Below are 27,455 nucleotides of genomic sequence, written 5' to 3'. Positions count from 1 at the left end.
TTATACACACACAAAACCTGTGAAAAGGTAATCAAATTATTCTCTAAATTGAACACTCTTTTATTTGAAATATTTGTCTGATTGTATAATATGTTATATTTTGTGAGGTTAAAGACAATGGCTAAATTCACTGCAGAATAAACATGTTATTCATGTTTAATCAAACGTTTCATTAAATGCTTGTAAATTCTCCTTTCAGTCTTATTTCATTGCTCATTCTGCAATTCTTGTTAGTTATTTCTCATCCAGCTTGTACTCTGTTAGCCTTAATGTGAGCCGATTAGAGATTTCTCTCACTATTCAGTTTTCATAATTAACAGCTGCTAATTAACCTTATAGTCCATGGACCTGACCAGTGAAGAGGCTTAATCTGCAGATGTTAAATTCTCATACTGTGAATTTTCCCATAGCATCAATGATTGTGGAGAGTCATGGTTTCACTGGTTGTAGTGGCTGTATTTTTCCTTTGGAGAATCCTTTTGCAACCCCCCCAGGCAGCAGCATTTAAACCACTAATTTCCAAATCCATCACCCACCGAAAAATCACTCAGATGGCCATACTCTACAAAACTGCAGAAGTGTGTCATGACATAGCCACTGCCAAGGGGCAAGTCTTCACACTAGCTGTAAGAGGAGTAAACCAGAATTTCTTTTTATTATTATTTTTATTATTTTTAATTATGACCAGGATTGAATAGCATGAATTTCTTTTGTCTTACCACTAAGTCAGTTTTGAATATTAAAGTGATAGTTCCCCAAAAATTCTGTGATAATTTACCCTGATGTCATTCCAAACTTGATTTTATTTTTGTCTGTGGAACACAGAAGGAGATATTTAGCAGAATGTTGGGTGTATGGGGACGTGTAAGCTCCATTTTCCAGGTGAAATGTCCACAGAGGGGTGCCAAAAGCGAGTTGTTTTCAGCTGTATAAGCTGTAATACAGTGAAGAGGAATGCATATTTTATAAACTGTACCCCTCAACCCAAACTTAAACCTTACCATCAGTGGAGTAAAAATGTAATGCTAGAGTGAAAAATGCAACCTCCATTTCTATGCAGGATCTGAACCGGGGTCTTTCATGCTACTGATGCAATGTACTTTCGGTCACACTACAGGGGAAGGTAAACATGCTGGAGCCAATGCAAACATGTCTGATAGGAGATGGCACTTGTCGGTGAGTTAGCATAATGTGGCTGAGCCTAATGTACCGGAACTGTCTGAAGCAACATGCCAACTTCCTATGTTATCATGTTGGAATGAGGACAGGGACAGCTGTGGTCACTATTCACTTTCATTGTATGGAAAAGAGCAGCTTAGATATTCTGCTAGATAACTCCTTTTGTTTTCCACAAAAATAAGAAAGTCATACAGTTTTGGAATAACATGAGGGTGAGTAAATTATACAGAATTAAAAACACAACATTTTGTAAAGGTTTGTGGTGCCAAACTTTTCTTCACTTCCCTCATCTCACCTCCAGATCGACAATAGACTGACTGCATCTGCTGTCAAGAGAGCCTGCTCAAAATCACCTGCTTCATCTTCTGTTCTCTCTGCATTCAGTTTTCATTCAGCTATTGCTCAGATTTATCTAAGCAATGCAGCTGTGGATTTACTGTTCATACTGAGTGCACAGCATCACATAGATAATGAGGCTTTCAGAGAGGGGCGGGACCTCATCACTCGGGGCGTGGCTGCAGTGAAAGCCAGTATGCAGAAAGGGAGCTACATCTATGCTCGTATCAGACTGGGGGCAGTATGTCATACTTTACAGGTACATTATGAATGAATACAGTAGGATAAAATATATGGGTCAGCTTCTTTTTTTCACAAGTTAACTAATTCCTTTAAGTTTGAAAATGCAGGTTTGTTTTTTTATTTTTTTAACAAAATCGCATATTATTGTAAATCTGCACGAGTATAATTTTATGAGGTGCTTATTTACCTTTCCCTTATTTATTTATTTATTTATTAAAAAAAAAAAAAAATAGTTAGCTCTACCATTCCTCACACTCAATGACAATATTATTATCTAGCCCATAATATTCCTGAGATATTAGCAAAAACATGAATTAACTTCACAATTCACTTGTGGTCAATTATCACAAAGTCTCACAATGGCACAGACTCTGGAAAACACCCTGCTCATTTTTCCCAGATTTCATTGTTGGGCCACATGTATTCAGATATAAGACAAAGGCAGGCCTAACACAGTCGTAAAACCTAACTCAGGCCCACATACAAAGTCATAAATCTTACTGATAAAAACTGCGCCAAAATCAAAAAAGGGAGTCCAAAACAGACTACAAATCCCATGAAGCCTTGCTCACTAAAGGATTGAACTCTCAACTCCTATTGGATGAGGCACACGACAGAACGCACCTCAACCATGACATCATCAGGAGTAGAAATACTTCTGAAATGCTTCCGGGATTTGCTTCCAGCAACTTTGCTCACCGTGCGTAGACGCAGCTCATCGCTGCTCTCAGGTGTAGCCTCGTGGCACAAGGAAGTAACGTCCGACTTGAAACTGTGGCCATACAATCTCCATCTCGCTGGACGAGTTGAGATTACCGAACACTTTAACAGATCTTAAGGAGACCGCTGAGCAATCCGCATCTTCATCAGTTTGCCTGCAGAAATGAAGAGATAAAAGATTTCTCTTCCATCTTCAATCAAGTCGACGTCGCTGATTTCTCCGTCAATCCGCCGAGAATCAGCAGCCGTACCGCCCGCTGACAGAGCGAGGAAACAGCCTCCTGTCATCACCTGAGCCTCGAGGAACTGAGTCGGAGTTAAAGGACGGATGAACACACATTCTACATGTGTCCTCATGCGATTCAAGTAAGAGGTTTACGTCTGGGCAGAGATAGAATATTATAGTGTATTATTCTTGTGTATCAAGGTTATTGCTTGTACAGTTTACAGACCACCGAGTCCGCTCATTGCGGCTAATACTCAAGGTATTAATTATCACGAATGAGATCTGCTTTGTTGTAGTCCAACCACATTGGACTGTTGTGCATTTCCACCATCACGGGTGAGACCGGCACACTGAGTTTATCCATTAAAGAATCAAAGACCGCGGGATGGTTTACGAGCCGTCCACCGCGTCTCTGAGTGATAAAGTAACAGCTGCTTTCTCTCCCACGATCGCGAAATCGGCTTTGGGGCCGTCACTTTATTCTCTCTCTCTCTCGTACTAACCACACACACACGTGACCCCTCACAAACATTCTTGCACACATTTTTGGCTAGTAGATAGCTTCGTGACAAAGCTCAGCTTTGTCCCTAAGCTATCGTACAAGCGGATACACGCGGTAAACTGGTAGACGCCATCGACTGGTTTCTCTCCACCCACATTTGCGGCCATATTCTCTGGCCGGAAGTCTCGCGTGACATACTCTCCACGAGAGTCACGTCCGCCATTTTGTGCAGGTCCCTCCTTACACACACACACACACACACACACACACACACACACACACACACACACACACACACACACACACACACACTCGCTCTCACACACACACCCTCATGTGTTATAGGATTATTTTGATTTCCATATCTAATCATATCACTGTTTAGTTTGTAGTTGTAAGTCAGAAGTTTATTGACTCCATTGTATTAATTATTAATTGATATTACTGCAATATTAAAATATTAAACTTTGTTATATTTCAAAGAGAGGTGTTTTGGTTTGTTTTGCATACACCTGTGTCACATGCTGACGGGATGTCAACGCTCGGATTCAAGCCTTCATTCATTGTTTTTTTTTCCCGAAAATCGATATTCTTTGGATGTCGATTTTCCTAAGAAAACAATCTAATATTGAGACTGTTATACTATCTGGTTATTAGTCCCTGATTCCAGGGTGGTGCCCCGGCGAAATTAATCCTAATTAATATTCTATTGATTTTTTTTTATAATTATCTTTGATAATTGTTGAATTTGAGGGATCAGAAAGCTAGTGTTAATTTTAATTAATGTTTCATCAATGTTAACAATTGACGATTATCTTTGATAATTGTTGATTTAAAGGATTAAAAAAAGCTAACATTGATTCAAATCAATGTTCTATTGATTTTAATAATTAATGATTATCTTTGATAATTATTAATAATTGCTAATAACAAAACCCGCTCCTAAACATAGCGCACTACATTTACTGGAGCCCCATATGAGGTTTTAATGAGTTAGATTCAATTAATTAATTTAAATATTAATTAATAACTAAAGAAATAATTATTAATTACTTCTGATAGTAACACTGATCTGAACAACCAGTAAAGCCCTACATCATGATAATCAATTACATTCACAATACATTTACAATCCAAAATACTGACTGCTGAAATTTCATTCTAAAACTAGGTTTTGTTAGCAAGTTTAAAGGTGCACTCAGTCCTCATTAAAAAGTTTAACTCCTAAAGACATTAATTGTAATTTTGCAATATATGTTGGAAATCATGACCACTCACATTAAAATGAAGACTCCAGTCCTGTCAGTAACCTTATAAAAGCTGTTTTATTTATTCAAGAATTTTTTTTGCTGATTTCGCTAAACTGTTCTTTTCTCGAGGCATTATGCATCAAGGCGAGCCTCCCACACCAAAAGGCTAATGTGTTGCGTCGAGTCTTTTGGACCTTAATGCTGCTGACAGCTATCGCCCCCACTAAAGGGGATGAGTCGAAAGATAAGGAGGCTGCATCCTGCCCTTGTCCATCGTCATGTGGAGCTATGATCTCTGCTATCCCAATACCCGAAAGGGCAGAGAGGGACCTTTATGATAGGAAAAATATGCAGCCTGTGCAGCCCCCCGCCAGACAACTCCTACCTGAGGTCCATGCATGCATGAAGGAGATGCGCCATTATAGGTCGAACCCCTTTAAGAGCAAGCTCCCTGGCAAGGGCTACTCAAAACTAGAGATTCATGGAATGGGAGAGCTGGGGCTTGCTGGTCCAGCAATTCTGGAGGAAATGGGGAGGCAGTTGGACTCGGGTTTAATGAACCTGGTTCTCTGGGATGAGATTTGCATGGTGAATGACCTTTAATTTTTGGGCCAGCCCTTGAGAAAATGAGGGAAACCAGCACCCTCAGGAAACTAGAGAACAAGCCTTTCAAATTCTATTTACCACATAGACAAGTGCCACAACCTCTTCAGTCAGCTCACCTGGGCTTTGCGGAAGCCGCGATGGCAGCGAGAGCGAGGCCGGTGGGGAATAGAGGACAAAGACTGGTACCCGGGGGACAACAGGTAAACCAGCAGCCAAAAGCTGCTAACTCTGGACCATGGGGAAAGCATTCGTTTGCAGCTGCGGCAGCTAGGAACCGTCCGCCCCACCCCAGGGAAGAATAAACACGCCACCTAACACACAGGTGTTCCCTCTGCTCCATCTCCCCTCCCGCAAAGAGAGGGAGGGTGGAGGTACAATTCAGCCACATTGCTCAAGATTCAAAGTACCTGGCTGTTCCTTGTTTTCCAGGGGTCCACTCTGTAAATCTTCCTCAAGTGCAGAGAAATGAGGAAACACATGGGTTTGTTCTATAGTGTCACCAAGCACTTACACAAGGTTTTCTAATACATTTCTGTTCAGCAGACTTGAAAATAAAGAGTGTATTATCACAACCAGGCCATGGGCTGAGGGCGATATACTCTCCAAATTCAAAACAAAAAATGAAAAAATTATCTTTAATAAAATATCATTATCATAGCCAGGCCAAGAGCATTATATCAAATCTAACAAGAGGCATCCCATTGGTTTCACCACTGGGGGGAGCTCCCGCTTCACTAGTGGGAGAGGATACCCTTTCAGCTATTCTGGTGACGTCATCATTATGCGATGCCATCCGGATGGAAGAGTTCAAGGGGCTAATTTTCTGCTCACATTGACAACTGGCACGCATGCATGTTTAACTGTGGGTACTCTGCATGGTTTTACAGGGGTACAGATTTATGTTTGGCATGAAACCAACCAAGTTCAATTGTGTGTTTGTTTCTGGAGGATGAGGTCAGAACTCTGCTAAACAAACAGCGATCAGAGTGGTGCTGGAGGAGCAAAGCCGACAGGGCTTTTACTCCTGTTATTTTGTAATTCCAAAACAGGAGGGCACATCACTTTGCCCGATCCTGGATCTATGTGTGTTAAACAAGCACCTGAAAAGTATTCATTCAGAATGTTGACACAAAATGCTCTGTTGAGTGATTTGCCCAAACGATTGGTTCGTGATGATCGATCTGTCAGACGTATACTTTCACATAGACTTTTACCCGTCATACTGGAAATTCTTCAGGTTTGCACAGCCTTCGAATTTCAAACAATGCAATTCGTTTTGTCTTTAGCCCTATAGGTTTCCAGCAAATGTGTGGAAGCAGCTCTGTCCTCGTTGAGAAACAATGTATACAGATATTTTCTAACATAGACAATTACCTAATATGCTCTTCGTCAAGATAGCAAGCGATAAAAAACTCAGCCATGGTGTTAAATCATCTCAGCAGTCTGGGATTCAGAATCAAAATGAAACAAAAAAAAAAGATTAGAACCCTTACATCACGAAGGGTTTTTGAGTCTCAGCATAAATTCCCTCTCTTATCGAGTCACACTGTCAGAGGGGAGAATTACATCATTCACACAGTGTCTGGCCCAATTTCAGACGGGGAGAGTGGTCTCGTTCAGACTTTGTCTGCGCCTGCTGGTCTGATTGCTTCGCTATATAGGAAAAACATTTGAGGTAATACATAATGAGGGATTTTCAGCGCTGGGTTGCGTGTTTGCTTCTGTGCCCTCGCTGGCATCTCTGCCGGACGATGGAAATAACTCCTGCATGAGTCAGAGCACTCGTTCAGTGGAAAATTCATTCAAAGCTCTGGTCGGTGGTCAGGGTGGTGTCATTGAGGGTTACCCTGACAACAGATGCATCCCTTTGCACACTCTCTGCAACTGCATTGATTGGCCAGAAAGATGATCATGTGGTGCAACACAGGGCTCTTGTCCCTTTGGGTGACTAATGTTCCAGGGGTTTTTAACAGGGGGGCAGATCTGTTATCCAGATGAAACCCTATTTATGGCAAGTGGAGACTCATCCACAGGTTGTGAATCAGATAGGGCAGAGATACAGACATGTATCCATAGATCTCTTCACCTCACAGGTAAATGCTTAATGCCCTTTGTATACATCATTGGGTGTGGATGCTGTAGCCCACCCATGGCCAAGCATCCTTCTTGGTGTTAGTCTAGTTGGGCCTAGTCACACAAAGATTGCAGGTGGCCTCATGATCGGTATTGTTACATTTCACAGTTATGAAAAGTAAACCATTATAATGAGGCACATACCCATACAATAGTGCAGTGGTTCTTAACCCTGTTCCTGGAACCCCCCTGTAAGGTGGGGTGCCAAGGTGTTTGCATTCAAGGGACAGATCTCCCCAGGGAGGAAAAGAGCAAATGTATGATCTCTGAGAAAATCAGCATAGAAACTTTCTCGCAAAGATACCGAGTACTGAGCAAGAATTGCCTCATTGGCAAGTACAATGTCCCTCTCAGATCAAAATGACCTTAAAACACATTTAAATCTTGTAGGTAACAAATGTCTAATTATATGTCTGGCTATTCATGTTACATATCATAGAAAAAGTGTGACTGGTACAAAGATCTCATTACCTTAACTTTAAAATACATGATAACACAGTTTGATAATTTAGAGGAATTATGACCAATTCTGGGGGCGTGCCTACCTCCTTTATGTAGATAAGGTGTGACCCCAGGACTTACAAACATATTCATCCCCAAATTCTTATTGTCATTCCATTTGGTTGTGGTCTGGGTATTTAAGGAAATTTAACACATTGTTCATTGGAATTTTCTGTAGCCAGAAATCCCAGTAGTTTCAAACTACGTACTTTGCTGAAGTCAGGTATGCAAATGTTACTCTTCAGATTAATCTTTGAGCATTAGATGTTTTGTATTGATTATTTCTGAATTGATTATTTATGTAATTGGCTTGATACATATTTACCTGACTAATAAATTGTTAAACTTGATTCTATTCTTACTTATTCTGAAATTCTTGCCTTTAGTAGATTATGTTAAGGTCTGTGATCAGTGTTAGTACAAACTAATGGCTCAGCGTTGATACAGCATCAGACATGTCTTTTGAGACCTTAGCATTCTGGCTAACTATTCAGCATTAACTAAGTGTACCTAGACTGCAGGGACTAAATAAAATTATTTAGAACAACAAAATGTTGGTCAACTCACCTAAATAGTGATAGTCATTACCACTGATTACTGTTAACATTATTCCAGCCAAGGGTACATAGGAAACTATGGAGAATGATTGAAAGTATTATCTGGATATAGTAGCGTTGGTTGGCCTATCCAGATAGTATTAGTCACTGCTTGGGCTGAGAGTAGTGTTATTTTAATTACGTGTATGTAGATCTAAGGGGACTAAACAAAACTATTATTCAGATACAAGTGTGCAGGGAGCAACTTGTCTGAATAGTATTTGACAATTACCTCTGGATAATGACCCAAAAGTGGCCAATTTGTGGAATGATCACGTATATCCCGGCCGGTGCGTAGACTAACAGGAATCTAAATGTACGAGTGCAATGTTAAAGTAGAGAATTAACTAGAATAATCAAGTATCCAAATCTAGATGAGGCACACCTTACGTGCACACTGGTAGGAAAGCTCCGCAATAACTGCTTGAGGGGTGACGTACACTTGTGAATATGCTATTGTCAGCGTTCTTAGAGCAGTTAACGTTAGAAGTCTGCCGTGTTCGTGACAGTTTTTCAAGTAGGACTTGTTCCGGTTTGTAATTTATGAAAAAAACAGGTCTTCCGAACTTGTTTCGCCTATGCGCTCTCATTCACAGATTCGCGCGAACGGATGAGTTAGGGGCCGTTCACACCGAAAGTGTTTATGTGTGCGTCTGCTCTGTTTTTCCATTGTTTTCTTTTCCTGTGTAAACATACACTGGGCGAATGTCATTGACTTCTGCACCGCGTCTTGCTGTTTCTTCAGTGTGTCACAGTACCGGCACATTTTTAGACACTGAGTCAAGTTAAAAAGAACTTAAGGTCTCAAAAACGCACGTCAAGACACCTGTGTTCTGTTTCATCCTTTGCACTGCATCTACATTGTTTTTAACGCAGGTGTCACACAGATTAATCGTTCTGAATAAGTTCAGGCTGCAAAGAGGTGACAATGTTTAACATTATTCCAGATTGTTATGCACCAAGCAAAGATTCAGCCCTTGATAAACGGCAATGTTATATTCCCCCTTTTGCTATAGTGTGCTGAGGGGCCACCGTGCCTTGTATGGTTATTATTACAATACTGTTAGGATTGTTGCCTATGATGCTTACATAAAATAAAGCCTTTTACAACATGGTGAACAAGCCTCAGAATATAAGCTCCAGGTGAAAGAAGACAGAAATAGGCCTATCTTACTACTGTATACAACAAATCCTCAAAGTAATAACAATAATACTGTATCATATTATAATGAAAAACTGGACAACAATAAATAATTTTTGGGTTATAGTAATAATAATAAATAACTGATTTCCAAAATGTTACTGAGTGAAGTAGTAGGTTTTGCACACCCTGTTCATAAAAAATAAAAAAAAAAGGTGTTTTTTAAAAAATATATATATGTAGGTAAATATTGCTTTTTTATCATTATATTATGGAAAAACTGGAAAACATTAATTAATTATCTTTAATTAGATTTTTATTTCATTAAACATGTTGAATGTACTTGGCTGAAATGGCTGATAGAATGGATTTAAACTTATGATTTAAAATCAATTTTATTTAATTCTTTTAAGCAAAATGTTTTGAAATGGGGCCCCGGGTTGGTCAGTTGCTTGGGGCCTCAAAAATTATAAAGTACATCCAGAACGAGGTGGCCGCTGTTATATTTGTTTTGTCAAATATCGATATTAGAAGACAAATCTATTACTTCATGCATACCTCACAGGCCACATGACAGGAATTTCCGCATACCATTCCATTTCAATACTATCGTTATAACCTTCGTAAGCATAAAATACTGTTTTGACTGATGGAACATGTACTAAATAAATAAATAGATTATTATGGCAATATATGGTTTGTCTATATATTCCAATCACTTCTATTTTTTTGTTTATTATATGCATTATAGAAAAGACAAAGCTGTCACTGTATACGTGGTTATATGCACGTTACTCACTGTTGTATTTTATGTTGAATTTTGTGAACAGAATCCATGTTAAGATCATACAAAAGATTCTCCCTCTCTCGCTTGCACAGTCACACACAATTCTTTCTATGCATGATGCTTAAACAGTGGTGTAAGAAGGTATGTGTTAAGGACAAAAGCATGTTAAGGACTGTGGCAGCGGGGGCGTGGTCGAGCGTCCATCCGGAGAGAGAGAAAGCGGTAAGGGTGCACACACCTTAGTCTGATAATGTCTAACACCGGTTTCTAGTTGCAGTAAGCAGTGGGGAGAGCGATAAATAGCAACCACGCCAGAGACCAGGCAGAGAGAGTTCCAGACTGACAGACTGAAAAGTGCTGTGCCTAAGTGTTAAGCTGTAGAGTTTATTTTGATTTTGAGTTTATTGAAATTAAAGTCTTACCTTGCGTTTCAAACCCACATTTCCCGTGTCCTTCTGTTGCCTGTCTACGAACTGTCTATGAAGTTAAAAACATGTACATGTTCGCAGACTGGGTTGGGAATAATATTATTTTTAAGTCCCTGGAAATGTCCTAAAACACTAGTCATAGTGATATCTTACCTTCCTTTCTGTTATTTTTAAAGAAGGTCAAATGTTTTCCATTGAATGTTCTCTTGGCCATTTTTGAAGGTTCACAAAACTGATGAAAACTTGCATTACTTTCAGTGGTATGTTTTATGTGAACACTGAGAAGGAGACAATAACCCATCGGCCATCGCTAAACTCCAACATAAAATGTCTTGGTTACTGATGTAACCTCTGTTCCCTGATGGAGTGAACGAGACGTTGTGTCGATGTAGTGACACTAGGGGTTCGCTCTTGAGAGCCCCAATCACCTTTGCTTTATTCAGAAAAGCCAATGAAAATTGGCGAGTGGAATTTGCATGCCACTCTTTCCTCTCCTGACACACGGGTATAAAAGGAGATGGTGTGCACCACTCATTCAGAGTTGTGCTAAGGAGCCGAGAGAGAGTCCCGGCCATGTCAGTGGTCGGTTCAGTGCCGTGGCAGGAGGGACATAACGTCTCGTTCCCTCCATCAGGGAACAGAAGTTACATCCGTAACCAAGACGTTCCCTGTCTGTCACTCACTCGACGTTGTGTTGATGTAGTGACACTAGGGGTTCCTATATGAAATGCCGCAGGCGCTGAACTGTGTCGCGAGGTATGGAGGAGCGGACACGGGCAGGCTGCTGCGTGCCTTTCAGCGAGTGCTCGACCACGTTGTGACCTTCCAATGAGTTAGGTAAGGCGTCTCCCGGGTCCCAATAGGAGTGGGAGGAGGCACTTACCCGAGGAAGCTACAGGCGGTGGCCTTTCCTGATTTTTGTATTAAGCAATTTCCTGCCAAGCACCTGCTAGAATAGCGCTGGGGAAGTGCTCTTCCCTGTCCAGGAGGGAGAGCACTACGGAGACCACATCCTACGGGAGGGAGGTTAACATGTGGAGAATACTTCACATGGAATTACCGATGGGGAAGTTCACATATGGAATGATGCCACTGGGAAGGACCCTATCTATGGAGAGGGTACACAGCAACAGTGGCCGAGGCAGAGCAGAGCTCTGACGAGGGGAAACACAGGGTTCACCTGAGGGGAAACCGAACAGTGGAAACGCATCATACGGTATTACCAAGGGGGGAATCACCACATATGGAGCACTGAGCCCAAGTACACGGGCTCACCTGAAAAGGGGCATACCACGAGTACTGGGCCTGGCGGCGTTACTCCTCCGCCGAGTTCGCCACCGAATAGTGCTTAAGGAATTAAAGAGGCGTCCAGTGTTCACCAGTTATGGGGAAATGTTGTGGACAAGATAGCACACATTATCACCTCAAAAGGGGATAGGCGCAATGCAAGTGATACACCTGACCAGCCGCCCGGCCTACCTGTTGTTACCCCGTAACTTTCGGGTCAAAACCGGTTCTATGAGCAGGTTGTAGAACCTCACAAATGTATTGGGTGTAGCCCAACCTGCTGTTCTGCATATGTCTGCTAGAGAGGCGCCCCTCGCCAGTGCCAAGGTGGATGCAACACCTCTGGTGGAGTGCGCCCGGACTCCCAAGGGGCACGGCAGTTCCTGTGATTGGTAAGCCAGAGAAATGGCATCCACAATCCAATGGGACAGCCTCTGTTTGGAGACAGCTTTCCCCTTCTGCTGCCCTCCAAAGCAGACAAAGAGCTGCTCTGAGCATATATTGTAGAGGGAGACAGCCATCTCTCCACTCCCTCCTGTAGAAAGGACAACACAGACCCGACTGCACACCTCCATGGATCTTCCCCATGGGAAGAACACAAATTTGCAAAGAGATGCCACTTCAGAGCGTACAGCCGCCTCATGGAGGGGGCTCTGGCCTGAGTGATCATGTCTATCACTGCTGGCGGAAGGCCTGCTAGGTCCTCCGTGTCCCCTCCAGGAGCCAGACGTGGAGATTCCAGAGGTCTGGCTGTGGGTGCTGGAGCGTTCCCTGCCCCTGAGTGAGAAGGTTCTGCCTCAGGGGAATGCACCAGGGAGGGACTACTGCCAGGAGCATCAGGTCTGAAAACCAGGTACGGTTGGGCCAGTATGGCAGACCGCCTACCTCGCTCGTGAACTCTACTGGGCAGAATGAGCATGCTGGGGGCTGGGAGGACGGCGGGGATTGAGTCGGTGGGAACACTCCCATATCCACATCCAGAAAGCCTGCAGTGCTCGCTGACGCAGCCTCCTGAGTTTCAACCCAGGACAGACTGGGTCGGGAAGCAGCCGCGGTGGCTCTCTGCTTCACAAAGAAGAAAAAGAGCCACGACCGCAATGTTCTCATGGGAATGTTCTCGCAGTGAGAACATGACCCCTCCACGAAAGCTGCCTCAGCGTGCTGGCAACCCAAGCACTCGAGACAGATCTCATGGCCATGCAGTGGGGAGAGATAACGGCCGCACCCGGTAGCACAAAGGCAAAAGGACATCTTTAAAAAGATGTTGCTCTTTTAGAGAAAATGTACGCTTTTGGAATATACTCTTTTAACACCTGTGGACTCAGCTGCCGAAGTGCCCATGGGAAGTACAACACTCGATTGTGTGAGGGTGACCGCTGATATGTGCCGTAAATTCCAGCAGCAGAAGATAAAGTGATGGGACGAACACACACACATGTGCTTGGCTCCGAAGAACAAGTCTGAATGAGTGGTGCACGGCATCTCCTTTTATACCCGTATGTCAGGGGCGGAGAGTGGCATGCAAATTCCACTCGCCAATTTTCATTGGCCTTTTCTGAATAAAGCAAAAGTGACTGGGGCTCTCAAGAGCAAACCCCTAGTGTCACTACATCGACACAACATCGAGTGACAGACAGGGAACACCTGCACATTTTCGCAGTTGAGAGAGAGAGAGCACCCTTATGTTTGCCAGATTGCGCAAAGAAGCATGACAATGGCAGAATATTTACAAATCTGATTGGGGGATTGCATCTCTTAAATTTAAATGTGTTTATTTGGCAGATGCTTTTATCCAAAGCGACTTACAAAAGAGGAATAATACATCATAAGCTATTCATCTTAAAGGAGAAGTGGTATGAAAATTGCTGCATTACAAAGTTTCACTAGCATCAGAATAGTAGTATCCAAGACAGATTAGAGTGCAACAAGAATATATATAATTTTATTTTTATGAGTGCATAGTTAAGTGCTCATGGAAAAGATCAGCTTCACGGATGGAGTTGGGAATGTCATTCCACCAATGTGGTACATTGAAACCGAAAGTCTGGAAAAGTGTTTTGGTGCCTCTTTGTGTTGGTACAAGGCGCCGCTCATTAGCCAACCGCAGGCTTCTGGTGGGAATGTAGCTCTGCAGAAATGATTTTAGGTACGCTGGAGCAGACCCAGTGACTGTTCTGTATGCCATCATCAGAGTCTTGTATTTGATATGTGAATAAACTAGCAGCCAGTGAAGAGAGACAAGGAGTGGTGTAACATGCGCTCTCTTTGGTTCATTAAAGACCAGATGTGCTGCTGCATTCTGAATCATTTGCAGGGGCCTAATTGCGCATGCAGGGAGGCCTGCAATTAGAGCGTTACAGTAGTCCAGTCATATTATGAAACGTGACTGAACAAGAAGTTGTGTGGCATGTTCAGAGAGGAAGGGTCTTATTTTCCTGATATTGTAGAGTGTAGATTTACATGATTGTGCTGTCTTTGAGATATGGTCTGTGAAATTGAGTTGGTTATCAATGGTTACCCCTAGATTTCTGACAGTTTTGGAAGCCGTTATTGTAGTGGAACCCAGCTGCACGGTGATGTTGTGTTCAACAGCAGGGTTGGCTGGAAAGATGTGGAGCTCAGTCTTCGCTTGGTTAAGTTGCAGGTGGTGTTCCGTCATCCAAGCCGTGATCTCTTCAAAGAGGCAGAAATTTGAGCAGTCACCATAGTGTTGTTGGGCTGGAAAGACAAGTAGAGCTGTGTGTCATCTGTGTAGCAATGGTAAGATAACCCATGTGCTTGAATGATGGGTTCCAGTGATGTTGTGTTTATAGAAAACAGAAGTGCTCAAGCACTGAGCACTGAGGTACCCCAGTAAGTAGCTGATGTGACTTGGACACCTCACCTCTCCAGGTTATCTTGGAGGACTTACCTGAGAGAAAGGATTTAAACCAGTCAAGCACAGTTCCTGTGATGCCCAGGCTAGAGAGTGTGGACATTAGGATCTGATGGTTGACTGTGAAAGGCTGCAGAAAGGTCCAGTAGAATCAGGACGGATGATCTGGATCCAGCTCTTGCCTGTCTCAGTGACTCAGTAACAGACAGCAGGGCAGTCTCTGTGGAATGTCCACTTTTGAAGCCTGACAGATTGTTGTCCAGCAGCTTGTTCTGCAGATATCTGATTGAAAAATGCCCTTTCAAGTGTTTTTGCCATGAATGGGATGAGAGAGACCGGTCTGTAGCGTTCTACTTGTGTTGGGTTAAGTACAGTTTTTTTAAGCAGCAGGGTTACTCGAGCCTGCTTTAATTAAGTTCCTAAATGTAAGTTTGGGAGGAGCAAGGCCATCTAATCTTTCAATGAACAGCCAGAGCATATAAGCAGCTGTTTACCTCTCTTCAGTCTCAGCTGTTTCCAGCATTTGGCCCTGCCCACCCATGACAGATCCATGCAATGTCCTATTACTCCTCTTGAAGCATTCGTCCTCCTTATCAGATAAGCTTTTTTATCACAATCATTATTTTATTCAACAGAAGCTGCCGCAGCAGCTCACTATTTGCATACATCGTGAAAATGGCGGCTGCCACTGTCTTTCTTCCTTTCTAATCATTACTCGCCGAAACAGATCCTATTGCATTGAGGCTGCCTCCACAAAACCGGCCACTGCTTCGCCGTATACCAGTGCTACTGCTTCATATGGCCGTGCACAGGTCCTTTCATCTTAACTGTCTACATTTTATAACCACGCGCTTGATTGTTTAAATCCTGTTGTAGTGCACAGGTGGTTCCACTTAGCGGTGCTTCAGCGGTCTCTCTCTCTCTCTCTCTCTCTGATTTTCTGGGGGTAGGGCGGAGTATATCCTCCTCACAAAACTATTGCAATACAGATGCATCAACCATGCAAGACATATATTGTGCAGCAGATGGCGGTCATACAGTACTCCTAAGGAGTGAATGGCCACAAGTGATGATTGGAATTCACATATGTATTGCTTTAAGTCCATTTCTCCTGCATTTCTGAATGCGGTGCAGAGCTGCAGCTCTCTTTATTCTTAGATGATTGAATGCTGTTGATCACATTATTGTTTCTAAATGCCACTAATATTTATTTTCTCTTCTCTCTAGACTCATGTCCCCAACCGCACGCTTTCCCCTCAAATAAGCATTAGCAGCCTGAGGTGGTGCAAGTGCAGCCCACTCTCCAGTGTCCATGGATTTAACTTTTCACAGATTATTTCTTATTTCACAGGGTTGTGAAATGTCTTCCTAGTGTAAGTTTCACCTAAATGTAACTATTTTGTCTTTTCTAAAGAAACGCCTGATTGCGACATCTGCAGGTGTTTCACCAATATTACTTCCAGCAGGTCACTGCGAGAGCCCATATAAATTCCTTCCACTGGATTGTTCACAGGTTTTCCTTGCTGTCTTTTTCCAAGACTTCACCATTACCTACCCAGGAGCCAAAAGATGGCAAACATAATGCAGGCTCTTCCATTCAATCGCAGGGTGGGCTCTCCCTTTCGAATGCAGTGTGAGACTTCATGTCATTCACTACGTGGGCTCTCCCATCCAAAATGCAGTGTGAGCTCTCCCGTTCGAATGCAGTGGTGGTGCAGTAATCTTAAGAGCCTTTTAGCATTTAGCATTCTGTTAGCTTTTGCATTGGCATTTCTTTCGCTCATGGTTAAAACCATGTGTGCCCCACTTGGTACTGCCGCAGCAGTGCCCCACTTGATACTGTGCCGAAGCGCCCGACCACGCTCCATACTGCCGCAGCAGCTCCCGCCTATGCTGGATACCACCATAGCAGTACCCCTTTTGCTTTTGATACTGCCACAGTAGTGCCCCGACATGACAAATGTAATAAAGTTATGTATTCTTTTTTTTATTACGTTTTTTATTGATTCCATGCAGCAAATCAAACAGACATAACAGAATATACAAAATCAAATCACAAGAAATCATATCTTTTCTCCCCAAACATTAACCCCCCACCCGAAACAATCAAGCAATCCAGTGGTCAAAAGCCAACTAACAAAGACACACAAACAGACATTAAAACATAAATAAAATATTTAGTAGAATCGATGCAAAATCTTAAATGCATCAGACATACCTTTGCATCTCTAGATGTAGACTTGATGTTTTTTAGAATCCTAGCACACACTCCCTCCTCCAGTACCAAATTTAAATCTTTCTCCCATAATCTCTTGAGAGAAGTTGAAGCTCCATCCCCCAGACTCTGAACTAACAGGGAGTAACACACCGATGCCTCATGACCTTTTTCCAAAAGCAGTAATCACCACTTCCAGAGTATCTGCCACTTTAGGGGGGTGTATGCTACTCCCAAAAATAGTACAGAGCAGGTGGCGCAGCTGTAAATACCTAAAGAACTGAGATCTAGGAATCTTAAAATGTTGAACCAAATTTTCAAAAGATCTCAACACTCCACTCTCATTTAACCACAGGTTCTTTGATAACAGAGTGAGGTTTTTCACCAACACTTCAGGGACAGACGTGGTGTCATTGGAGCTTCCACTGTTGGTCATCATTTATACCAAAAGATTTAAAACCCTATGACTGAATTCCAAGCTTTTTTCAAGTATGCACTGTGTTGTTGGATACTTTAAGACCAACAAAGCAAATACATGTTTGTGTACAGGATTTTTATAGCCACAGTAACTGGGTGGAACTGGCCAACACTGCACCATTCAGTAATCTGATCAGACCTGACCTTCCCCTCAACAACCTAGCAGGTATAGTGGAAAAAAAGGTTAAAAATTCTTTGTTTATTGTATTAATTTTTAATTTCAGCTATGTTATCAGCTATGAAAGGCAACCATTTTTGCCACACTGTGAATAATATATAAACTCACATACAGTTATATTATATCTGCATGTCTAGGCCCCAACACACAAACATGCAGAAACTGCATTGGGAAAACTGTGGTGACAACATTCTGCCAGAAATATTGCTGCAGAAGAAATTAACTTCAGGATATTTTAACATCTTCTCCTCCAAAAAACCTGCAGGTAGGAAAGTTTATCATGCCATGCATTAGCACTGGTAGCCTTTCAGGATATTGCCAGCCAGTAAACTTTTTTAATCCAGTTATGACACCCCTGTACATCATTATAGAGCTCTTGATGGCTGGAATTCAGACCACAAAGCCATACACGGACAAATGGTTGTTTTTGTTTTAAAAAAAAAAGGTACATTAAACTCTTTTCTCAGGCAAGTGTAGCCATGGTGGCTTGTTTGACAGGACTAGTTCAAGCGAACCGACTGGAGGCATTAATAAGGATGAGATCAGCTCAAGTCATGGCTTCCTTCACAATCGTGCTGCTGACGTGGCCATCAACGCTACCATGGAACTACTGGATGACATCCGACTGGCCACAGGCAACCAAGCCTTTCTTCGGTATGGGACCTTTTCTTTTAGACCATACATGTTTTGGTCTTTGAAAACGGTTAAAAGTGTCATGGAACACCCCTAGTTCAGCACCAGTCGTTCACACCTGAGACTTGAAAAAGGTTTATGAAATGAGTGTGAAAAGCTGTATAAAGGTGTGAAAGTAGTGGGTGGGGGTGGGTTGAACATGGCTGAACATCAAAGTGTGAGGGTAGACCAAAAAAAAAAAAAAAAATTTTGGAACATTTTGCTGTAAATCAATCATGGGACAACAGTGTGAACATATGAAGAGTGAAGATGATAGTTGATAGAACACTTTGCAAATCAAAGATTTGAATATTTAGTTCAAATGTTTTTGAGAATGAAGTGAGAACAGCATTCAGAGCAGACAATGCCAACAAAACCAGCACTACTTTGAGTTTATGCTTATTAACCTGGGCTGCGTTTCCCCAAAGCGTCACAAGCTTACAGTAAATTGATCGTAGAGACAATTGGCGCCAATGGTTTCTACGATCTATTTAGGTTTACAATGCTTTTGGGAAACGCATCCCATGTCTGTGTAAAGTTATCCTGTATTTCAACTTTATTGTCACAACAATGTTAAGCCAGTAAACTCTGTAGGCTTAAATGCCAGTAACTTTCGCATGATGTAAAGGATACCAAAAATAGAGCTGACGTGACTCAGTTTTTGGTTTTCATCACTGTTTTTTTAACAAGCCGTCATGCTAATCTGTCCCTGATCAGACGTATGGAGAAAACGCAATGAAATACATGCATCTAAACAGTGCTATGTCATGTTTGGAGCCAGTGGTTGCGTTAAGCAAAAAATCTCCGCCATTTACAGATTTTTTGAAACATTGATGGATAATTCCATATGCTTTCCATCCTTTTGACAGATCAAAAAGAAACAAGAAAACCATTTAATCCCAGTGAATCAGTTTTGATTTCACACTATCTCTCTCACCGCAGTGTGTGTGACCAGCCCCTGTTTATTACCTGGTATTGAAGATACGTTTAGGGTGATCCGATCACAAGCGGACAGGTGCCATCACCATTTACAAACACATCTTCATTTACACCTGATCATAATATGCATCTCTTTAGACCAATTCTGTTCAGATTTTGAGGGGAGTGTCTCTGATTTCATGACTGCATACATCAATCATTACAGTACGTCAGTGTACTGCATGATAATAAAGTGCAAAATAAAAAAGTATGAGTACAGAAGCTTGAAAAAATCAGCTCACCATTTCTGCCACATATACTTGCATTTAATTTTAGTACAAACATGACATTCAGAGCAGAATTCTCTGTTATTATAGTGGAGTACCTGTTTTAACTGAGGTGATATGTTGCTTCTCATCTGTGTCACTTTAAGTTGATATCAGGTACACTGAAGTTCCATGCAGTCTTGTGCATGAGTCTATGTGCGTTTTCACATTTTCTGACCTGATGGTTGATTGACAGGTAGAACTTTCACCCTAGAACTCCTTGGTTTCGCCAGACTCACGCTTCAGTTGAAAATCTTTTATATGTATTTCCTCTGTCATGTACTGTATATGCCAATATAATGGATGCTACGCCCCTGAATGTAGCCTCAGTATTTATTACATGAAAACAAATGTGACCAATGTTTGGAGCACTAGAGTAGCAGAACAGCAGCAAAGAAACATGCTCGCTCCGGTCCGGTTATGGACTGCGGTCCATTCTGACGAGTGATTTTGATCTCACCACGGTGTTTAGTGCAGAAGTCCGCTCTCCTATCTGTTCCACGAGTGGTGTTGAACTTGCACCAGAACCGCTGTTACAATTACTCCATGAGTGTTTTTTAAATCTATGCTGCAATGTGATCTCATGCATAAGACAGCGCAGTGATTGGATGGAAGCATTCCTTCTCATGAATAATGTGGAGAAACAGTCAGAATCTAACGATATAGACATGTACTCTTTAACTACTCACATCTTATACTTACGCATTTACCTCACATTTTGTGACATTGCTTCAATGTTCATTTTTAAACTGGAAGAATAAAATGGCTCGAGAAAAAAAAAGAAAAGAAAAAATGAACCACGTTCACTCAGTATTAAACATAATGAGTGCTATCATTGTTTTCAGTTGTGTGCCACGTGTACATAACTGTTAACATCTCAAAAAATTTGCTTTGGGGTTTCATGACCCTTTAAACTTTTGTCCGGTTAAATTAAAATTATATTAAAATGATTCCTAATCACATATTAAAGCTATTACTGAATTGCTTGTTACAATTATATTTAAATATAAAGGATATAATTTACTTGAGATTTCTTTCTTACTTTTTCAGATTGATGGGCCTCAGTCAGACCTCAGTGCTGGCTTTTGTGATTGACACCACAAGCAGTATGTCTGATGACATTGCAGAGGCCAAGAGAATGTCCTTCAGTATAATAGATAGCAGGAAAGGAACACCAGAAGAACCTTCTGAATATATTCTAGTCCCATTTAATGATCCAGGTAGACCTATTGCTTTTAATCCTTATATAACTAAGTTAAAAGTAAACTGTGGATATTCCTCTTCCTGTAGAGCTTGGTAGTGACGTGTGTGTGTGTGTGTGTGTGTGTCTTATGACCACAGATTTTGGACCTCTGATGAGGACTGAAAATGCAGATATTTTCAAAAAGAGAATAAATTCTCTTTCAGCATCTGGTGGAGGAGACCTTCCTGAGATGTGCTTATCAGGACTGCTGGTGAGTGCATGACTGTGTGTATATTTATATCATTTGGAAAAATGTTGTAAACCTTAATTTAGATTGAGAAAATTACTGATATAATTAGTAAGATGTAATTAATAAGATGCCTAAATTTATGTCAATCCATCAAACTTTGGAAGAAATTGTTAAGCATATCTCAGCTAGGTTGAGCACTGAAAGCACTATAAAGCCAGATGAAGTAAAAATGATTAAATTTAATCTTAAATGTAATTCTTTTGTCTCATGTTTCTCAAGTTGGCATTGGCAGGAGCTCCTCCATCTTCTGACATTTTTGTTTTCACTGATGCTTCAGCAAAGGACTCAGAATTAAAAAGCACAATTGAGGCCATGATAGAAAGCACCAAGTCAACAGTGAGTTTTTGCACAACACTTATTTGTCATTACAGCTTCATTTGTTCAAGTGATGTTGAAAATGTCTGAAATTGTATTTCTTTCTCCATTTCTCTCTATCTACTCTCTGCCCTCTCTCTTCCCACTAACCAGGTCACTTTCTTGCTGACGAACCCTTCCTCATTCCGTAAAAGAAGGGGTGTCTCAGATTCTCAACATTTTTCACCAAGAGCAAGGTTTCAGTCTGAAATACAGTTGTACAGAGAGTTGGCCCATGTTTCTGGTGGACAAGCCATAGAGGTCACAAAGACCACACTGTCTCAGGCCACTGCAGTCATTAAAGATACATCTACCTCAGCCCTAGTATGTTCCAATAATGCCAATTAAGGCATTCACCAAAAAATTAAAATTCTGTCATCATCTTCAAATTATTTTTCTTTTGTCATGGAGAATGTCAGAATTTAGCAGAATGTCACTGATGCTCTATCTGTGAAGTCCTAGATTATATTTTGGAATGAATGATTTGAGGAGTATGTACCCCATTCTAATTGCAACATTTTCTCAAACTTGGTAGAATTTCTTATTAAACGAATAATGACACATTGCTGTGTTTCTTGAAGGTGACCATTCTTCAGGTGGTGAGAAATTCAAGCAGGGCAGAAAACATTTATTTTGTGTTGGATGAGTCTCTGTCCAATGTGACTGTGTATGTGACTGGGGTCTCCCCAGTTTTTACCATCTACAGTCCCACAGGTTAGCAAAATATCTCTGAACAGAATGATCAGACATGTGTTTAAGGAATTATTCCTAGAATGTCCTCTGCTTAACTTTAATCAGCTTTTAAATGCTGAGCAGGCAGCTCATATGGGGGGGGGGGAGGTGGGGGGGTGGGGGGGGTAGGGAGCGGGGATCCTGAACGGCACGCTCAAGATGTAGAGGCACAAGGACAACTGAAGTATACTTTGGCCTTCACTCATATTACAGTTTAAAATGTAACCAAAAATGTCACAAACAATACATGTCTCAAGGGTATGGGCATTTATATGGGCATTTTATTTGCTGCAGTAAAAAAACTCAAGATATAAGCATATTGTAGACACCACAAATATTGTCAAAAGTAAAGCTGTGTTTCCCCTGAATTTCAGGTGTGTCTCAGTCAAATTCAGAGGCAGATGGCCTGCTTGGTAGCATCCAGACAGTGGGGAATTTGTGGAGAGTAAAACTCAACTCTGACAACCAAACAGGGGAATGGAGGATTAGCATGAACTCTATAGGCTCCTACACCCTTAAAGTCATTGGTAAGGTTTTTATCTGCCATTAACTCACTGTTATGTCTAAGTAGCTAGTTGGTTAATATGGGTCCTTTCATCTAGTTTTTTTTTTTCTTTTTCTTTTTTTTTTTTTTAAATCAATAACATTTTATAATCAAACATTAAATATATTTTAATTTTGAATACAGGTCAGAGTTCTGTGGACTTTCTCTTTAACTTTGTGGAGCGATCTGAGGGAGGTGACTTTACACCGAAAGACAATCGCCCTTTCACTGGTACAACACCATCTTCTTCCTATGATATATCTTGATCATCAATATACACTTATGTAAAACTGAACACAAAAATGACTTCTGTTTTAAAGTTACAGAATACATTTGTTTGATAACAAATCAGTAATCTCAACTGACCACAACAGTTTCATAAATAGAGAGGGCTCACCTCTTAGAGCCCCTGTTTATAAATTCTGAAGAAAGCATTCTTCATCCAGACAGGCATATCATGGGCCAGCTCAATTCAATTATTATAATTTCTAACCAACATCAATGTGAATGACCCATAAAGCAATAAAATACAGGGTTTAATATTATATGGTACTTTTTCTTTATTTGTGGTTCAGGTAGAAATGCCACTTTGTTTCTCTCTCTGACTGGAGGAGACTCAGTAACAGTGACCGAAGTGCTTTTTGTCGAAGCTTCAGGACCTGGTGCTGTTAATGGAATCATCAAGTCAGTGGGTGGGACAGATTTCCTGGTTGACTTTGACAGAATCCCAGAGGGGGCATTTGTGGTCCAACTAAAGGGGCTGTTGAATAGTTTATCTCGATCCTTGCCTAGCCGATTCCAGAGGCAGTCACCCACCCAGCAGAGAGGCTCTAGAGTTACCATCACGGTATAGTATACAGTATATCTAGTATGGAATATCCAAAAACTTATTGAGACATACAAAATGCATTGACCATATCTGTTCCTTCTTAGGCCAAATCAAATAGCACTATGGAGCCTGGAATCCCTTTCAATCTCAACTTTACATTGGCCAATTATGCTTCTGGAGGAAGTTACACTATCCGAGCCAGGACTGACCGCAGTTTCAGGGTGTCTGTCCCAAACTCCCTGAGCCTGGAGACAGGGGGCACCACTCAGGGAACTGTAACACTGACCACGCCCTCAAACACAGAGTCAGGGACAGATGCCACACTCACAATTGAGGCTGAAGCTCCAGGGTCAACTGACTCCAATTATGTGACACTGCGGCTCACCGTCATGGCCAAGGTATCTGTTTTGAGAGCTGCTGGGAAAAAAAAAAATAGATTAACATAATTAATATTTACCTTAACTTTTCCTAAATTGCATTTTCTTTGTATTGTAACTGATCTCTGTTGAAGAGAGTAACAAGATCATAATCAGTCTGCCTCAGTCATTAGTTTGTTAACAGTATTTGTGCCGTACACAGGATGCATTTTATTTGTTGTTTGTTTGCTCAAAAACAGCTAAATGCAGCACTGTGGAATGGAATAGAATAGAATGCAGTAGTCATGAGATGCATTTTTGAGACATATTGCAACGGTCAAAAATGTCAGTCTAGTGCATGTCTGCATAGTTAGGGTAGTGCATAAAGACACAAGAATATTTCCTGTATAAACAGCCCCTTTTTTGGTTCTCTGAGTTTTAACACCTACATTCTCATTGAAAGAAGTATCCTCCTCCTTTTTGGCAGGTAACAGATTTCTCAAGACCTGTCTTTCAGATAGTCAGCATCAAAGCTGACTGCCCTGTGGAATGCAGCAGATCATCATGGGAAATTTCTGCCAACTTGACGGATGGTAACGGTACAGGCATCGCCAGTGTGTACATCAACCTTGGCAACGGTTCCCTCAGCACAAGTAATGTGTTGAGTGAGGATGGCACAAATGTGACTGTAGCTACCTACCATGCTTCCTGCTGTTCTCAGGAGGTAGAACTGGTAGCTGTGGACAGGGTGGGAAATGTTGGTACATGTTTCACTTCTGTAAAGAGCCTCACTGCAAGCGCTGAAGCCAGTTGGTGGTACTCTGTTTCTTTCACAATCTGTATTTCTCTCTTGGGTTTATTTGTTTCCTTTAAATGTGTATAAAGGTAAGTGAAGATTCATACTGAATTAACATAACATTATTGTGAACTAAGAATTGTTGATTAACTTTCACAAACAGCAGGTAACATCTTCACATTTATGTCCTGGTTTTAATTATATTGGGAAAAGTGCCTTTATAAATAATAATAAAAAGAATATATATACACTGGTGGCCAAAAGTTTGGAATAATGTACAGATTTTGGTCTAATGGAAAGAAATTGGTACTTTTATTCACCAAAGTGGTATTCAACTGATCACAATGTATAATCAGGATATTAATAGCGTGAAAAATTACTATTACAATTTGAAAGAATGTTCAGAACTTCTTTAACTACTTCAAAGAGTTCTCATCAAAAAATCCTCCACATGCAGCAATGACAGCTTTGCAGATTCTTGGCATTCTATCTGTCAGTTTGTTTAGATACTCAGGTGACATTTCACCCCACGCTTCCTGTAGCACTTGCCATAGGTGTGGCTGTCTTGTCGGGCACTTCTCGTGCACATTACAGTCTAGCTGATCCTACAAATGCTCAATAGGTTTAAGATCCATAACACTCTTTTCCAGTTATCTGTTGTTCAATGTCTGTGTTTCTTTGCCCACTCTAACCTTTTCTTTTTGTTTTTCTGTTTCAAAAGTGGCTTTTTCTTAGCAATTCTTCCCATAAGGCCTGCACCTTGTTGTACATGAAACTGGTGTTGAGCAGGTAGAATAGTTACATCTGGCCTTCCAGATCTCTTTCTGTCCTTGTTAGAGCCAGTTGTCCTTTGTCTTTGAAGACTGTAGTGTACACCTTTGTATGAAATCTCAAGCATTGTATAGCCTTCATTTCTCAAGACAATGATTGACTGACGAGTTTCTAAAGAAAGCTGTTCCTTTTTTTTTTTTTTATTTCTGACCTAATATTGACGTTAAGACATGCCCGTCACACAAATAACTCTGAACCCTCAACCAAAAGTCTTGAATCTTAACACACCCCAAAAAGGCATGAGTTGTGTCTCCAACTTCTGATTGGCATCGCCAGCAGGTGGGTGTGTCTTTAAGACCAAGCCTATATAATCTAGAAAGGGTCCAATAAAATCTATGTAAAATCTTAAATTGCATAAGGCGAACCCTTGCATCTCTAGATGCAGACTTTACATTTTTTAGAATCCTAGTTCAAACTCCTTCCTCCAATACCAAGTTCAAATCTTTCTCCCATAATCTCTAGATAGAATTTATTGCTTCGTCCCCCAAACTCTGAATTAGCAGGTAGTAATACACTGATGCCTCATGACCTTTTCCAAAAGCAGTAATCACCTCTCCCAAAGTATCTGCTGCTTTAGGGGGGTGTGTGCTACTCCCAAAAACAATACAGAGCAGGTGGCGCAGCTGTAAATACCTATAAAACTGAGATCTGGGAATCCCAAATTGATGAACCAAATTCTCAAAAGATCTCAACACTCCACTCTCATACAGGTCACCGAGTGTAGTAACCCCCCCTCACAATCCACTCTGACCAACAGAAAGGGGACTTATTAATACATAATTTAGGGTTCAGCCACCCGTGCATTTTAAGTCAAGGCCTACAGTGTGATTCATGCCATTAAGAAAACACAGTTTCACAATTAATAAGACGCTATGCCTATAATAAATTACGTGGCAGTCAACAAATAATACCAACTGACATTTTAAAAACACGTCCACGCACGAAAGCCAGAACTTGAAACGACACTTAATGCTCAAGCAAGCCTAATTATAACTGCAGCATGACTGTTTTGTGAAATGACCGTCAAAAATCATAATTTTTCATATGAATCTACCAAGGAGGTCTATAATACCTGGAAAAATATATCTAATAATATTTGCGATTTAAATGTTGCTTGCAATAAATTTTGTTTTGTCAGGGTACACGGTTATGCTGCGTTCCATTCAAGTTGGATAAGGGATATTACTACTTGATATCTCCATAAATGCATTCCATTCCCCGATATTCGGAAGATGACGTTTAAGGAAACAAAACTGCAATGTTCCTGTTAGCTTAGCAGGGTTTTGACTCTCATTAGAGACGTCTCCCAGCAACCCAACTGATAAACAATGCTGCAGCGCTAGCATTTGTGCTACAGGTGTACAATTATCAAAAGAGATTATAATGTTTTTTTACACCTGTTTCTGCAGGCGTTTTTAACCAAGCTTTAATATCATGTAAGGTGGAAACAAACTCATTTATCGATATTACTTAATAAAGTGAATGTTTAGCACTAACTTTGTATATCTCCCTGAGTGTTGACATGTTTGTGTGACATCATGCCCCTGCATCTCGGTGAAATCGGAGTTGAGAATTTCTGCACGAGCCTACAAGTTGTAATTCTGCCTTCAAGATGCATTCCATTGCACTTTTCCTAGTAGGAAGTTGTAAAATCCGACTTTCCGAGTTGAATGGAATGCAGCACTACTTTTCAAAACTTGATCCGACACTGAATGCTCAAGCAGCCTAATTTACACTTAGAAAACTCCTGATGTTGCTATAACAATGCAAAAACCACTTACCAATTTACTTGAAGTGAAAATCAGTCCTCCTTTCCTGTTTAATAAATTAAGCAACCACACAGTCATGCAGAACATCTCGTGTTTTTAAATCCATAAGGATCTCTTTCTCAGTGGCGATAGCGGCAGTGATGATGATCTCGTGC

The 27,455-nt window shown here is 41.2% G+C and overlaps 1 pseudogene; it reads left to right on the top strand.

Annotated features, from left to right (window-relative positions):
• Nucleotides 1-431: 431 nt before the first annotated feature.
• On the top strand, nucleotides 432-24,787 carry LOC127444330 (von Willebrand factor A domain-containing protein 7-like; annotated as a pseudogene).
• Nucleotides 24,788-27,455: the final 2,668 nt, after the last annotated feature.

This window comes from Myxocyprinus asiaticus, chromosome 7 (genome assembly GCF_019703515.2).
Source record: "Myxocyprinus asiaticus isolate MX2 ecotype Aquarium Trade chromosome 7, UBuf_Myxa_2, whole genome shotgun sequence".
Taxonomy (NCBI): domain Eukaryota; kingdom Metazoa; phylum Chordata; class Actinopteri; order Cypriniformes; family Catostomidae; genus Myxocyprinus; species Myxocyprinus asiaticus.
The sequence above is the reverse complement of the archived record's forward strand: the minus strand, read 5'-3'. Positions and strand labels throughout refer to the sequence as shown.